This window comes from Erinaceus europaeus, chromosome 9 (genome assembly GCF_950295315.1).
Source record: "Erinaceus europaeus chromosome 9, mEriEur2.1, whole genome shotgun sequence".
Taxonomy (NCBI): Eukaryota; Metazoa; Chordata; class Mammalia; order Eulipotyphla; family Erinaceidae; genus Erinaceus; species Erinaceus europaeus.
In genome coordinates, this window is record NC_080170.1 from 50,140,333 (window position 1) to 50,154,025 (window position 13,693).

The 13,693-nt window shown below is 43.9% G+C and overlaps 1 protein-coding gene across 10 annotated transcripts in view; it reads left to right on the forward strand.

Moving 5' to 3' along the window:
- Window positions 1-6,952: 6,952 nt before the first annotated feature.
- PRRC2C (proline rich coiled-coil 2C) overlaps window positions 6,953-13,693 on the forward strand; it is an 86,477-nt gene continuing 79,736 nt past the window's right edge. For 8 of the 10 annotated variants that reach the window (XM_016189151.2, XM_016189153.2, XM_016189152.2 and 5 more), the window contains exon 1: window positions 6,953-7,172. The gene's annotated coding sequence lies outside the window, so the exon portion shown is untranslated. The remainder of the gene's footprint in view (window positions 7,173-13,693) is intronic. The other 2 variants (XM_016189156.2, XM_016189157.2) reach the window with 1 other exon arrangement.

Here is a 13,693-nt window from a genome sequence, read left to right on the forward strand (position 1 = left end):
TGCCAGATGATGCCAGATGCGGCATCATCTAAGTTCATTTCCCACGTCTACACTCGACCAGACCTGACAATATACGCGGATATCTTCGCCCACCCTGTCCAACGCTTGACATCTCGTCACCCAATCTGGTCCCCTACGCCTACACTGAACTTCTCTGTTCCAGACTCTTGGAAACAGAGTTGGCAGTCAGCTGAGGTAAAGAACAAACACCTCATCACAGACCCCTGCAAGCGTCAACCCGGCTTTGACCTAGCACGTTATGATCGGGCCCTCCTCAATCGCTATCGAACAGGCCATGGCCGGTGCGCCGCTATGTTCCATCGCTGGGGAGCCAGAGATGACCCGAACTGCCCCTGTGGCCACAGACAGACTATGACCCACATAGTCAACGACTGCCACCTCTCCAGATTCAAAGGAGGTCTCGAAACTTTACATCAGGCTCAACCTGACGCTGTTGACTGGCTACAGAAGAAGGGCAAACGCTAGAAGAAGACTGCATGTTTATTGGCAACCAGAATCCTGTCCTGTAAGAAAGCTCTTATTCTTCCTTAGTTCCTGCCTGCCCTCAAGTCTCGAGGCGACCCTATGACCTGAAGACTGGTGTTCATCCCTGTTGGATGAAGAGTGATGGCTCACATTCAAGGGGAAGGTGACTGTTAGCCTGTGACAATGACCTTATGGAATGTCTGACCTCTGTCCAAGCCCAGGTTAACAACCAGCCCAGTATCCAGAGGTGGCGTTAGATCATCTGAGAGATCTGATCACCAAATGATGCAGTGACCTTACCAGACAGAGCAGTACCCCATCCTCAACCTTGTAGCAGATGCCAAGAGACCAGAAAAAATGCTGGAATGGAAGGCTACTTTGCATCCTCCAGAGGCATTCACACAAATCATGGGGATCCACAGCTGATCAAGCTCGGGGCCTCACAGCACTGAGTACTCCTCCACTGCTCTCCTAGTTCATGAATTTGGGAGGGAGGGGGGTGTATTTGGTTCCCTAAAGTAAAATTAAAGGGACTTTGTGGAATTTGAAAATAAACTCTTGACTTGTAAAAAAAAAAAAAAACCTGAAGTAAAAATGGACTAACACATGGAATCCTCTCTTCCACTTAAAGCCTGAAATATATTCAAACTATCTAGTCCTAATGCTTACATAAGAAATATGCTTTCATCAAAAGATTTGAAACTCAGTGTCATTGACAATATTTTTTGCTATCAAAGTCACAAAGCTATTGTTGTTTATAAAGTAAAATTATATTTTCACACTATTTGGGAACACTAAGGGTATTATTACATTGGGCTTCTTAAGTTTAATGAAACTTTTTTTTTTAATGAAACATCTTTTGCTGGACTGGGTGAAAAAAAACTGTCACCTTCATAAAAACATTTAAGAAAAATTACTGCAGTAAAAAATAGGGGCCAGTGGTGGTGCACCTGGTTGAGCACACGTATTACAATGCTCAAGGAACCAGGTTCAAGCCCCCGGCCCCCATCTGCAGGGGGGGCAAAGCTTCACAAATGGTGAAGCAGGGCTGCATGTGTCTCTGTCTCATTCCCTCTGTCTATCCCCCTTCCTCTCAATTTCTGGCTGTGTCTATCCAATAAATAAATAAAGATAATTTTTTAAAAAGTGGGGGGTCGGGTGGTAGTGCAGCAGGTTAAGCACACATGGCACAAAGTGCAAGGACCTCGGTTGGAGCCCCTGGCTCCCCACCTGCAGATGAGTTGCTTCATAGGCAGTGAAGCAGGTCTGCAGGTGTCTATCTTTCTCTCCCCCTCTCTGTCTTCCCCTCCTCTCTCCATTTCTCTCTGTACTATCCAACAACGAACAGCATCAACAACAACAGTAATAACCACAACAAGGCTATAACAACAAGGGCAACAAAAGGGGGGGAGATGGCCTCCAGGAGCAGTGGATTCACGATGCAGGCACTGAGCCCCAGCAATAACCCTGGAGGCAAAAAAGAAAAAATGGACTCTTAGTCATGAAATTCCAAGTTAGATCTCTGGCATTGCATGTGCCAGAATTAGGTTCAGTTTCTCTCTTTCTCATATATAAAATTTTCCCCCACCTGGATTATTGCTGGATCTTAGTGCCTGAATGATGACTGTAACCACGTGAGGTTCTTAGGTCCCAGGTTCAATGTCTGGTACCACCATAAACCAGAACTGAACAGTGCTCTTGGGAGAATAAAAAAGAAAAAAGGGAAAGAAAGCAAGGAGGGAAGGAAAGAGAGAGCAAGAGAGATAAAGGTATTAAGTTTTTGCCAAGTGTGGTATTGAGTGGACAGGCCAAGAAAGGAAAGAATCAACTACCCACATTGTGCTGGAATTGGAAAGTTATTTAGAAATAAACCCTGAGTGAGATGAAGCAGAAGTTAAAGGGACCTTTTGAGTTAACAGAAAGATTAGAAGAATGGGAAGAAAATACTTTGTCTCCCATGTCTCCTTCCAAGGGAAGAATGGCAGTATTTCGCCAAACAAGTAATCGGAAAAGTCTTTTCCTATTTATTTATTTTAATGAGAGAGACCACCGAGAGATAGAGATAAAAGAAGAGAAGGAGGGAGAGAGGAAAGAAGGAAAGATGGATGAATAGATAGATGGGAACTTGACCCTAGGACATTAGAGCCATAGGAATTAAAGTCTTTTGGTTAACCATCATGCTGTTTACCAGCCCAGCCTTTTTCATTTCTTTTTAACATTCAATTTTACTACTCTACCAACTAATTTTTCCTTCCCTCCCCACCTTCATAAATGTAATTTCCACCCCCACTAACCCAGTTGTCCAAGCCATAAATTCATAAGCTTTGAGTCTACTCTTTTTTTTCCACAACTTTCCCCATTTACAAGTATATTCTAGCTTGTTATATATACCAGATCTACTCTTCACCATCTCTCTTGTGTCCATCCTAGCCTGACATCATTTTTTCACTATTGCGATGATTTCATTGCTCTCTAGGGGGCTCTTTGCTTGCATTCTTAGTTCATCCAATCCATGCCTTGCTTTCTTTATGCAACAAGATTTGAGTTCCTTGACATTTCAGAGTACATTTAGTCCCTTTTTTCACCCATAGCATGGCTCAATTTTGGTTTGTGGTGGCACTGAGGATGAAAGCTGTGACCTTTGATGGCTCAAGCATGGAAGTCTTTTTGCATAACCATTACACTATCTCCCCAATCTCATTCAGTCTGTTTTTCTATGAAAATGCATATGTCTGGGGGAAGATAGCATAAATGTTATGCAAAAAGACGCTCATGCCTGAGGCTCTAAAGTCCCAGGTTCAGTCCCCCACACCATCATAAGCCAGAGCTGAGCAGTGCTCTGGTAAAAAAAAAAAAGAGGAAAAGAAAATGCAGGTGTCTGTCTGGTTTTATAGTATAAATATGACACAAATATTCTCCTGGTCATTAGATATTATTTTGAATCTAATCACTCTAAAATATTCTGTAATAATGCACTTTCCTATACTTTTATCAATGAATGTTTGAGTATTATGAATATTGTGTATGTACATTCCTGGAAAAAAAATATCAAGTCAGCATCAAAATACCTAGGTTAAATATTATACAGATACCAAGAATGTTGCTCAGTAAGTAGAACACAGGATTGATATGCAGACTCTGGCAGACCAGGTTCGATTCCCGGTATTGCCCATTTCAGTGTTTATTAGTGTGAGGGTTAAAAATGGGTACGGGGGAGTAGGGCGGTAGAACAACTGGTTAATTGCAGGTGGCGCAAAGCGCTAGGACCAAGGTAGGGATCCTGGTTTGAGCCTTCAGCTCCCCACCTGTAGGGGAGTCACTTCACAGGCGGTGAAGCAGGTCTGAAGGTGTCTATCTTTCTCTCCCCCTCTCTGTCTTCCCCCCTCTTTCCATTTCTCTCTGTCCTATCTAACAACAATGACATCAATAACAACAACATTAATAAGTACAACAACATTAATAAGTACAACAACATTAATAAAACAAGAAGGGCAACAAAAGGGAATAAATAAATATAATTAAAAAATATTTATTTATTTATTCATGAGAAAGATAGGAGGAGAAAAAGAACCAGCCATCACTCTGGTACATGTGCTGCCGGGGATCGAACTCAGGACATCATGCTTGAGAGTCTATGCCTTAGCCATTGCACCACCTCCCGGACCACTTTTTTTTTTTTACCAGAGCACTGCTCAGCTCTGGCTTATGGTGGTGCAGGGGATTGAACCTGGGACTTTGGAGCCTCAGGCATGAGAGTCTCTGCATAACCATTATGCTATCTACCCCTGCCCTTATAAAAAATTTTTTTCATTTTTTTTGTTGTTCATTTGTTTTGCTGATAAAAATATTTTTTAAATGGGTATAGGTATAATCAAGGGGAAAATAAGTACAGGTATAATCAAGAAATTGTTAGCATAGTTCAGAGACCAACTTGGATGGTAGTCAGGCACCAGAACAATGGAACAATTAAAAATTTGCCAGACCTAGAGTAGGAATAATGCTAACTTTCCACTTCTGTAAACCTCACCACTTTCGGTCAGGCAGGACATTTGTTTCTGGGAAAACAAGATATTTTTGTACCAAGATATGGTGCAAGCCTAAAAGCCCCCAGTCATTAGATTTCAGGTAAACAAGCCAAGTCCAGGAACCTGTGCAAAATATTGTATGTAGCCAATGCTGGCATATGCTGCAAAAAGTATAAATGCTTTGACTGTACTTAGGTGTTCTGTCCTTGGGTAGCTCTTGCATGAGTCTTCTCTAGGCTAGACCCTCAAATGAGTAGGCTTAAATAAAATTCATACTCAACCACCTGATTTGGTGTGGAGTATTATGATTTCTGTGTGGAGAATTCTATCCCATTACATTTAGTACTACTCTGGTCTCTCAGAGTCCTGGGATTCCCACACAGATATGATGGACGTAGATCTCAGATAGATCCCTCTCAGGAGTTGGGTGGTAGCACAATGGGTTAAGCGCATGTGGCGCAAAGTGCAAGGACTGGTGTAAGGATCCCATTTCGAGCCCCCCCATCTCCCCACCTGCAGAGAAGTTGCTTCACAGGCAGTGAAGCAGGTCTGCAGGTGTCTTTCTCTCCCCCTCTCTGTCTTCCCCTTCTCTCCATTTCTTTCTGTCCTATCCAACAACAATGACATCAATAATAACTACAACAATAAAACAACAAGGGAAACAAAAGGGAATAAATACATATTAAAAAATAAAATAAAGTAGATTCCCTGTCTTCACTGTCATTGGTCATCTCCAACAGGAACAACATAATGGACCTTGCCCTCAATGTAGATCAACAGTGGTAGAGAATGTTCCATCTTCTGAAGGGAGGTTGGATAACATACTCTACCACATGAGGGAGATGGGTCCTGAAATGGGTGCAACTTGGAACGTTCCTATTCATGACCACAGGATAGGAGCTCAGACCTACAGGGATACAGAGGTCACATAGGCTCCTATGCTGAATATGGGCCCCAGATCAGATCAAATAGATGGGGATTACAGTCAATAATATTTATACAGTTTCCCCATATGTGGGAGCTATTCTCTTCCCTGACCCAGCTTTCTAGCCCTTTTTCCAGCCATGACATCATCTCCCCAGACAATAACTTGGGTCCACCTACATATCAGATGTCAGGCTGAGGCAAAATCTAGTAAAGTCACGGGCCCTTTGGAATACACCTAAAATAGACCTACTAGCTATTTCGGAAACGGAGACCCCAAATCTTCATCTGCAATATTCTTGCCTTTAGGCTCATGATTAGTCAACAATTTGTTCGGCTTTATATCTTTTTTTTTTTTCTACATGTGGAGGAAGTTAGAATATCATGTAATGGATTTATTTTCTCTACTAGTCTTTGGACTTAAAATATTTTCCAATTGGCATTTTCAGAGTAAAATTTTAACTTGACAAATAATATTATAATCTGGGTCCATGAGCATTTTTAGTTCCTGCACCAAATATTCTTATTGATTTTTATAAAAAAGCAGTTAGGAGACAGAGCAAAGGAAATGCAGAGGAAGAGAGAATGGAAAGTGAAGACAGTGTAATTGAAGGGCCCCTCGGCATCCACACTAACTATATTCACTTTCCTCCCACTTGGGCTGTGCTCAGGCCCTTGACTCGGCCCCTTTAATGCTGGTCTCTTCTGTCTTGGATGATTATCACCCAGCTGACTGCCAGCCTTTCTCTGAATCTATACAGGATGCTGCAGGCATCAGAGAGACCAGGCACTCGGCTTTATATCTTAACACTTTTTTCAGCCACCAGGTTCCAGATGACACCATGATGCCAACTAGACTTCCCTGGGCAGACGACCCCACCAATGTGTCCTGGAGCTCCGCTTCCCCAGAGCCCTACCCCACTAAGGAAAGAGAGGCAGGCTGGGAGTACAGATCGATCTGTCAAGGCCCATCTTCAGCAGAGAAGCAATTACAGAAGCCAGACCTTCCACCTTCTGCAACCCACAATGACCTTGTGTCCATACTCTCGGAGGGATAAAGAATAGGAAAGCTATCAGGGGAGGGGGTGGGATACGGAGTTCTGGTGGTGGGAATTGTACCCCTCTTATCCTATGATCTTATCAATGTTTCCATTTTATAAATAAATATTTTTTAAAAAGATTAAAAGTTACAGTCAATTTTGATGCATACTGTCAAAACACGGGTTGGATCTATTCGCACAACTACCCACTATCTAGAAATGGATTCACACCCACCCGCTAAGGTATAACCCTGGCGTTTCCTGAGTCTGAGGGGAAGAGCTCAAACTTCCGCCTCAAAGCAGCGGGAAATCTGACCGCCGGAACTACGGAGGCCCAGGCCTAGGCCCAGCAGAGGGCGCTAAGAACTGCTTGCAGGTTCCGGGACGCCACGGAGGCGTCACATGACCTGCGTCTAGGCGCCGGAGGGCGGAGCGGCGCCATTCTGCCGTGCGTCCGGCGCGGCGTGACGTACTACGTTGGGGCTGGCGGGCCGCCATCTTGCTTCTTGTTCTCCCTCGCTCTCGGCCTGTCTGCGGCCGCCTAGTGTTCTGGCCGTTCGTTCGTCCGTCTGTGCGCTCCTCTCGTCTCCGACCGGCAGGTCCTCACTCCATCGTTGCCGCGCCTCCCGTCCGGCTCCAGAGCCCGGCCCGCGGGGCTTTTAGAGGTGTGCACCCAGCTCGACGCTCGCCCTGGCGGGTAAGGAGAGCGAGGCCGGCGCTGCGGGCGAGGGGTGGCGGGCTGGGTTCCCCCCCTCCCGGCCAGCACGGCGCCCCCTGTTCCCCGGAAGAGCCTCGTCGAAGCTGGGGGAGCAGAGGGCCCTGCCAGGGGCGGAGGGTCGGAAAACGGGCTGCGACCGACCCCATGTGGTCGAGGTGCGGGGCGGTGACGGGCCGGGGGGCGCGCTGGCGCGGGCCATGCGGAAGGAGTTCTCCATCCTCCGGGCAGGGAGGCCGCGGGGTGTTTGCTAGGGAGGGAAATGACGGCGCCCTCCCCCGACAATTGATGACACTCGTGTTGTCTCCACACGGAGCGAGAGGAGGGGGAGAAGAGACTGGGTTAGGAACCCCCCGCCCCGGAGGGCAGCGGGGACCCCCCCTCGCTACCCCGGGGGGGCTTTGGAGCCCCCTCTCCTTTCACAGGTAGGGCCTGGAGCGAGGCGGGGGCAGAGAGGCCGTGTTGCGTAGTGCGTGGGCTCTGCTGATGCACTTTGGTAGAGACCCCTCCCCCGTCGCCCCCTAGACCGCTGGGGCTGGGGAACAAGAGGACCCGCGGGCCGTGCCGCCCCCGGCTTCCACGGAGGGTGCGGACCGGCCTTCAACTTGTCCACCCGCACCCCCAATCCCTGCACAGCGAATCCCACCCTGCTTCCCCTCCCCCATCCGCGAGGATCCTGTTTGATGACGACCATCCCCCCATTGGGAGAAAAGGGACTGGGGGCCGGGTGGGGGGCAAATGAGTGGATGGAGGGGGAGAGGGCACAGCAAGATGAACGCCGGTTCCCTTTGCCTGCCTGAGAGTATGTGTGTGTGTGTGTGTGCGCGCGCGCGCTTCCTTTAAAGGGGGACGGGGTCCGTAGCTTCTAATTTGGAGAGAGAGAGGTTTCCTACTTTCTGGAAGTGTTGACTTCCAGAGCTCCCCGGATTTCCGCATAGGCCTCGCTTGGGTCAGAGTCAAGAGATTCCTCCCTCGTGGGGCGCGGAGAATTGTACAGTAGGCAACTAGGCTGGAAGACTTTCTTTTGGAAAGCCCCGAGAAAGCAGCTTTGTTGTAAAGGAAATCCTTCCGTGCGTGCATCTGTGAATAAAAATGCTGGAGTGACCCGACCCCGCCTGACGCAAGCATTGGTTAAAAAGTAGATGCCACCTCTTCCTCCATTGGTGAAGATGCTGCTCTGACTGGAGCCATTTTTAGGTGTGTGTCACACCGAGCGCTGCAGCATCTGTTCTGGACCACACACACCCGTCCCCGATAGATCCATCACTTTAAAAAATAAGGACTAGATTCAATTGTTTTGTGTTTAGTTTAGGATCAAACAGTAAATTTCCCCCAGTACTGAGATGGAATTTTCAGAATATTGGCTTTTGGGCTGGGGAAGATAACTTACTGGTTATGTAAAGAGACTCTTGTGCCTGAGGTTCCAAAGTCCCAGGTTCAATCCCCCACGCACCACCACAAACCAGAGCTAAGTGGTGCTCTGATTTAAAAGGGAAAAAAAATCAGAATGTAAGCCTTCTGGTTTTTTTGTGTTGTTCTAGTAGGAAACTGTACTTCCCAGCTATTAGGATTTTTCTACTATGTGAAATGCACAGAAATGATCTCCTTTTACATACAGTTTATTAATCGCACAGTAAGTCTCTTACCGTGCTTTTAGACAAGTCAATCCCATAATACACACAAAAGGGAGTGAAATCTGAGAAAACAAAAGTAATATGGCCAAAGTAACCTAGCAGTTATTGGTGCTTAATAGGTTCAGAACCAAACTGACTAAACTTGAAGAAATGTTCAAAATCATAAAACCACCCATCTGTTCCTTGTAATTTTATGGACTATAGTAGCTAAACAATAGGCAGCATCATCTAGTTTTCCTTTCACTTGACTTTATTTAGTAACAGTGTTGCATGCCATGGTTAAAGTGTTACAAGGTGTCAACCATGAGTAATAGCTACTTTGGGAATGGTATGAAGGGTAGTTTTCTTAACGTTTTTCATTTAAAGACCAGTTGAGTAAAATCCTAACTCTAGTATCCAATATAATTGAGCATTTCTGATATCTGATCTGTATTATCAATTAAAAAAAACTATTCCCCATCTCTAAAATGGAGATAGTGTAAATATCAATATTAGTAACTACCCTAAAACTTGGTGTGGAGCAAAGAACTTTAGCTGTGTTCAGTACATAGCGTAAGCTTCAATAGTGGAGAGTGACAGGGTATTGGTAAGAAAAATATTCTATTCCAGAGGCCGGGTAATGAAGCTCCTGGTTGAGCACACACTTGCCAACCCGAGTTCAAATCCCTGGCCTCATCTGCAGAGGGGAAGTTTAGTGAGTGGTAAAGCAGGTGTCCCTCCCCACCCCCTCTCAATTTCTCTGCCCTATCAAATAAAGGGAAATAGTCTTTTCCGAGCACAGAGTGATCTTCATTATCAGAATAAGGTATATATTCTTTGAAAACATAAATACTTGCCTTTTTTTTACTTTATTTTTGGATAGAGACAAATTGAGAAGGGAGGGGATACCTGCAGTACTGTTTCACTTATTGTGAAACTTCCTTTCTGCAAAGGAGCTCAGTTCTTCTTCTTACTATTTTTAAATATTTATTTATTCCCTTTTGTTGCCCTTGTTTTATTGTTGTCGTTGTTGTTCTATAGGACAGAGAGAAATGGAAAGAGGAGGGGAAGACAGAGATGGAGAGAGACAGATAGACACCTGCAGACCTGCTTCACCCGCTTGTGGAGTGACTTCCTTGCAGGTGGGGAGCCAGGGCTCGAACCGGGATCCTTATGCTGGTCCTTGTGCTTTGCGCCACCTGCGTTTAACCTGCTGCACTACAGCCTGACTCCCCAGGGACTCAGTTAAGCACATAATAGTGCGTGCTTCTGTGTACACTACAAGGTATGCCACTGCCAGGCCACACAATATTTCTCTTTTGAAATTTTTATTCATTAATATCTTTAATTGCATTTTTGTAACTGTTGGTATGACTTAATATCCCTCTAGAAGGAGGGAAAGAACACATCCTCCTGTCAGTCCAGTTCCTCGCCCCATCAGGCTCCCCCTGGGTCATGTGCATAACAAAGCTAGAGTCTTCCTAGGTGAGCTTATGTAACTGGATGGATACATACAAATAATATATATATATATTACATATATATATATAAAACTTTGTTGAGTAAAGTCTAAGGGAAATGGAGAGGGGAAGAGGCAATAGAGACACCTGCAGCACTGCTTTACCACTCAAAGCTTTCCCCCTACAAGTGAGGACTAGGAGCTTGGGGCTTGAACCTGGGTCCTTTTACATGTGCCCTCAACAAGGTGTGCCACCACCTGACCTCCTTCATTGGCCTTTTAATTATATATTTTTTTGTTTTTAATATTTTGTTTATTTATTGAATTGAGACAGAAATAGAAGGGGGAGATGGAGAGAGAGAAAGCTGCAGCACTGCTTCACCACTTGTGAAGTTTACTCCATGAAGGGACTTGGACCTGGGTCTTTGTGCATGGGGGACGCTTGTGCTCAACCAGATGTGCCACTCACTGCCTGGACCCATTTGCATTTTTTTGTAATGCTCTGCAGTAGGACCTATAACCGTTATATTGTACATAACTGAAAGTAGCAGAAATTTTCCCTCATCTTAGCTTCAGTTTCCCACCCCTTCTCATTATCCTTTCTGCAAAATGCCTTTTATGACTATGTTAGGTCCTTCTCTCCCTCAGAGGATTTATCTTCTGTTCCTCAAACACTACTTCACTTTTATAAATCAGTTGAGTGATTTGTGTTGTGAACACTATATATGCCACATTCATGTAAGGTATGGAGTGCTCACAGATGGAATGTTAAACAGATTGGGACAGAGCCATCTTAGTAGGAAAGAGATACAAAAATTGTATCTGACTGATTTGTGACTAACTTGCAGGAAAATGAGACCTCTCACTCCATGAGTACAGTGAAAGTTTATCTGTTAACTGTTAAACAGAAGTCTTGCAAATTAATACATTTTCTAAATCATGATGTTTAAATTGCTCAGTAATACCATTGAGATATCACTCAGAATATATCTTCTGAGTAAGAGTGTTCTGCAGAGCAGTTTTTAACAGACTTTGTTATGTAACTTTCCCTCTCCAGAAAGGCTAAATATAAACTAACTTTTTTTTTTGTTTACCAGTTATATTTGTTCTTATTTTGCTTTAATATAAGTTATCAGAATGCCCATCATATTTTTGGTTCTGTGTGTGCACATACTTGCTAGCAGTTCAGGTCATTTATCTAAAATCTGAACACAAAGTAGCAATAAAATTTATTGCTGTTCTCATCCCTATGTGATGCTGTTAGGTCTGCTAAGTTAAAGAAAAGTGAGCTATTACTAGCATTTGTATAGCACTTATGTATAAACAGCCACTGTTGAGTATTTAAATAGAGTGCTATCTAGTAATTTTTATTTATCTTTGCCCCGATATTTGTTTTCTTTTTGCTGGACTTTCCATGTTCTCACTGCTTTATAGCTTGTTGGTCTATACCTGCAACTTACTGATATTAGGAAACGTGAAAGAATTGCCCCCACAACTGAGGTTCAACAAACTGATATCTTAGTGAAGTAGAACATTGCCATTTAACCTATTAATATAGTATCAGGACTGGAGGGATTACTCACTGGGTAGGATGTCCAGCTTGTAGGACATAGCTAAGGTGTAAGCCCTAGCACTATATGGAAGGTGCTGTGGTATTCCCCCACCCCCCCATCTGAATAAAAAACCATCAGGAGTGGTGAAGTTGAGCATGGGCCTGACTTTAGGAAATTTTATTTATTTTATCCTTACACTGCTCAGCTCTGGCTTATGGTGGTGCTGGGGGTTGAACCTGAGACCTCAGGGTCTTTTTGTATAATCACTGTGCTATCTCCCCTGTCCTAGAAAAATAATTTGTGTAATAGTCATTGTGAGCTTTGCATTAGGTTTTCCTTCCACATTAAAAAATGTTGGAATGCTGGCTAGGTGGCTCAGTGGTAGAACTGAGTATTGAGGCCCTGGGTTCAATCCCTGCATGCTCCTCCCACCCTTTTCAAAGAACATAGTAAATGGTGCTCAGGTCTGTCTGCTTAATGTATTTATTGGATAGAGACAGAAACTGAGAGGGGTTGGGGAGGCAGAAAGAGGATGATACCTGCAAGCCCACTTCACCAATCATGGAGCTTCCCTCTGCAGGTGGGAAGCAGGGGCTTGAACCTGAGTCCTGGCTACTGTCTTGTCTCTCTTAATTCCAAAATCAGGACTGGTAAAATAGTTCATCCTGAGACCTAGAGGCCACAGGTTCTATCACTGGCACCACCTTATGCTAGAGCTGAGTGATGCTCTAGTCCTAGACCTCGTTGTTATTTGTGCTCTCATAGTAAATAAATTTTTAAGATAATTTTTCAATTTTTTAAGTCCCTATGAATTAGAGGAATGTGACTTTCGATTCCCACTGCCAAGATCATCATAATCATAAGGGTCAGAATTAAAAGATGTCTTGTAATCTTTGTGTTCTGCCAAAAGATAATAGTAAAGGTGTGTAAGAAGGTAAAGGAAATTTATAAATGGAAAACTTTCTATAGTATCAAGTGCCCAGTTGACTGTAAGTGAAAGCATGATGATCAGAAGAGATTGAAGAATATTTTTTCTTTTCTTTTTTTTTATATTTTTATTTATTTATTTATTTATTAATGAGAGGCCGAGGAGGAGAGAGAAAGAACTAGACATCACTCTGGTACATGTGCTGCTGGGGACTGAACTCAAGACCCCATGCTCGAGAGTCCAACCCTTTATCCACTGCACCACTTCCCGGACCACGAATAATTTTAGTATTTATTAAGCAATATTATGGCAAGCACTGAGCTAATGACATGTCTTAGATTATTTCTTTCTGTCCAAGCTGCATGTGAGGGTGGCTTATTATTTTTTAATATTTTACTTATTTAGATGTAGAGAGAAGCAAACACCAGAGCACTGCTCAGCTCTGGTTTATGGTGGTGCAGGGGGTTGAACCTGGGACTTTGGAGCCTCAGGCATGAGAGTTGTTTGCATAACCATTATGCAATCTCCCTGCCTGGAGGATAGAGTATTTTATTCCTCCTTCATAGCTAACTTTCCATCTTGAGAAGTAGTTTAGTACAGGAATTTATGCCTGAGGCCTGAGGTTTACTCCATTCACTCTGAACTCTTCTGTCATATAAACACATCTTTTAAAGGAGTTAAGAAATGTGTTCAGTTAGTTATCTTTGACTCATTGACCTAGAGTCCAAGTGCATGGATTTCCCAGTAGCTGATAAGCCCCAAACTATCATTTATGGTTTTTATTTCATATTCAAACCATGTATTATCCTTTTAATTAAGTAACTCTACAAGAAAAATTTACATGTTTATTTATAAAATAGTATTTTACATATTTTTTTCTTTCCCCATGAAATATTCCTCAAGTAGGAGTTGGGTTTATGGAAGGCCAGAAGTTTGGAAAACCTCCAGTG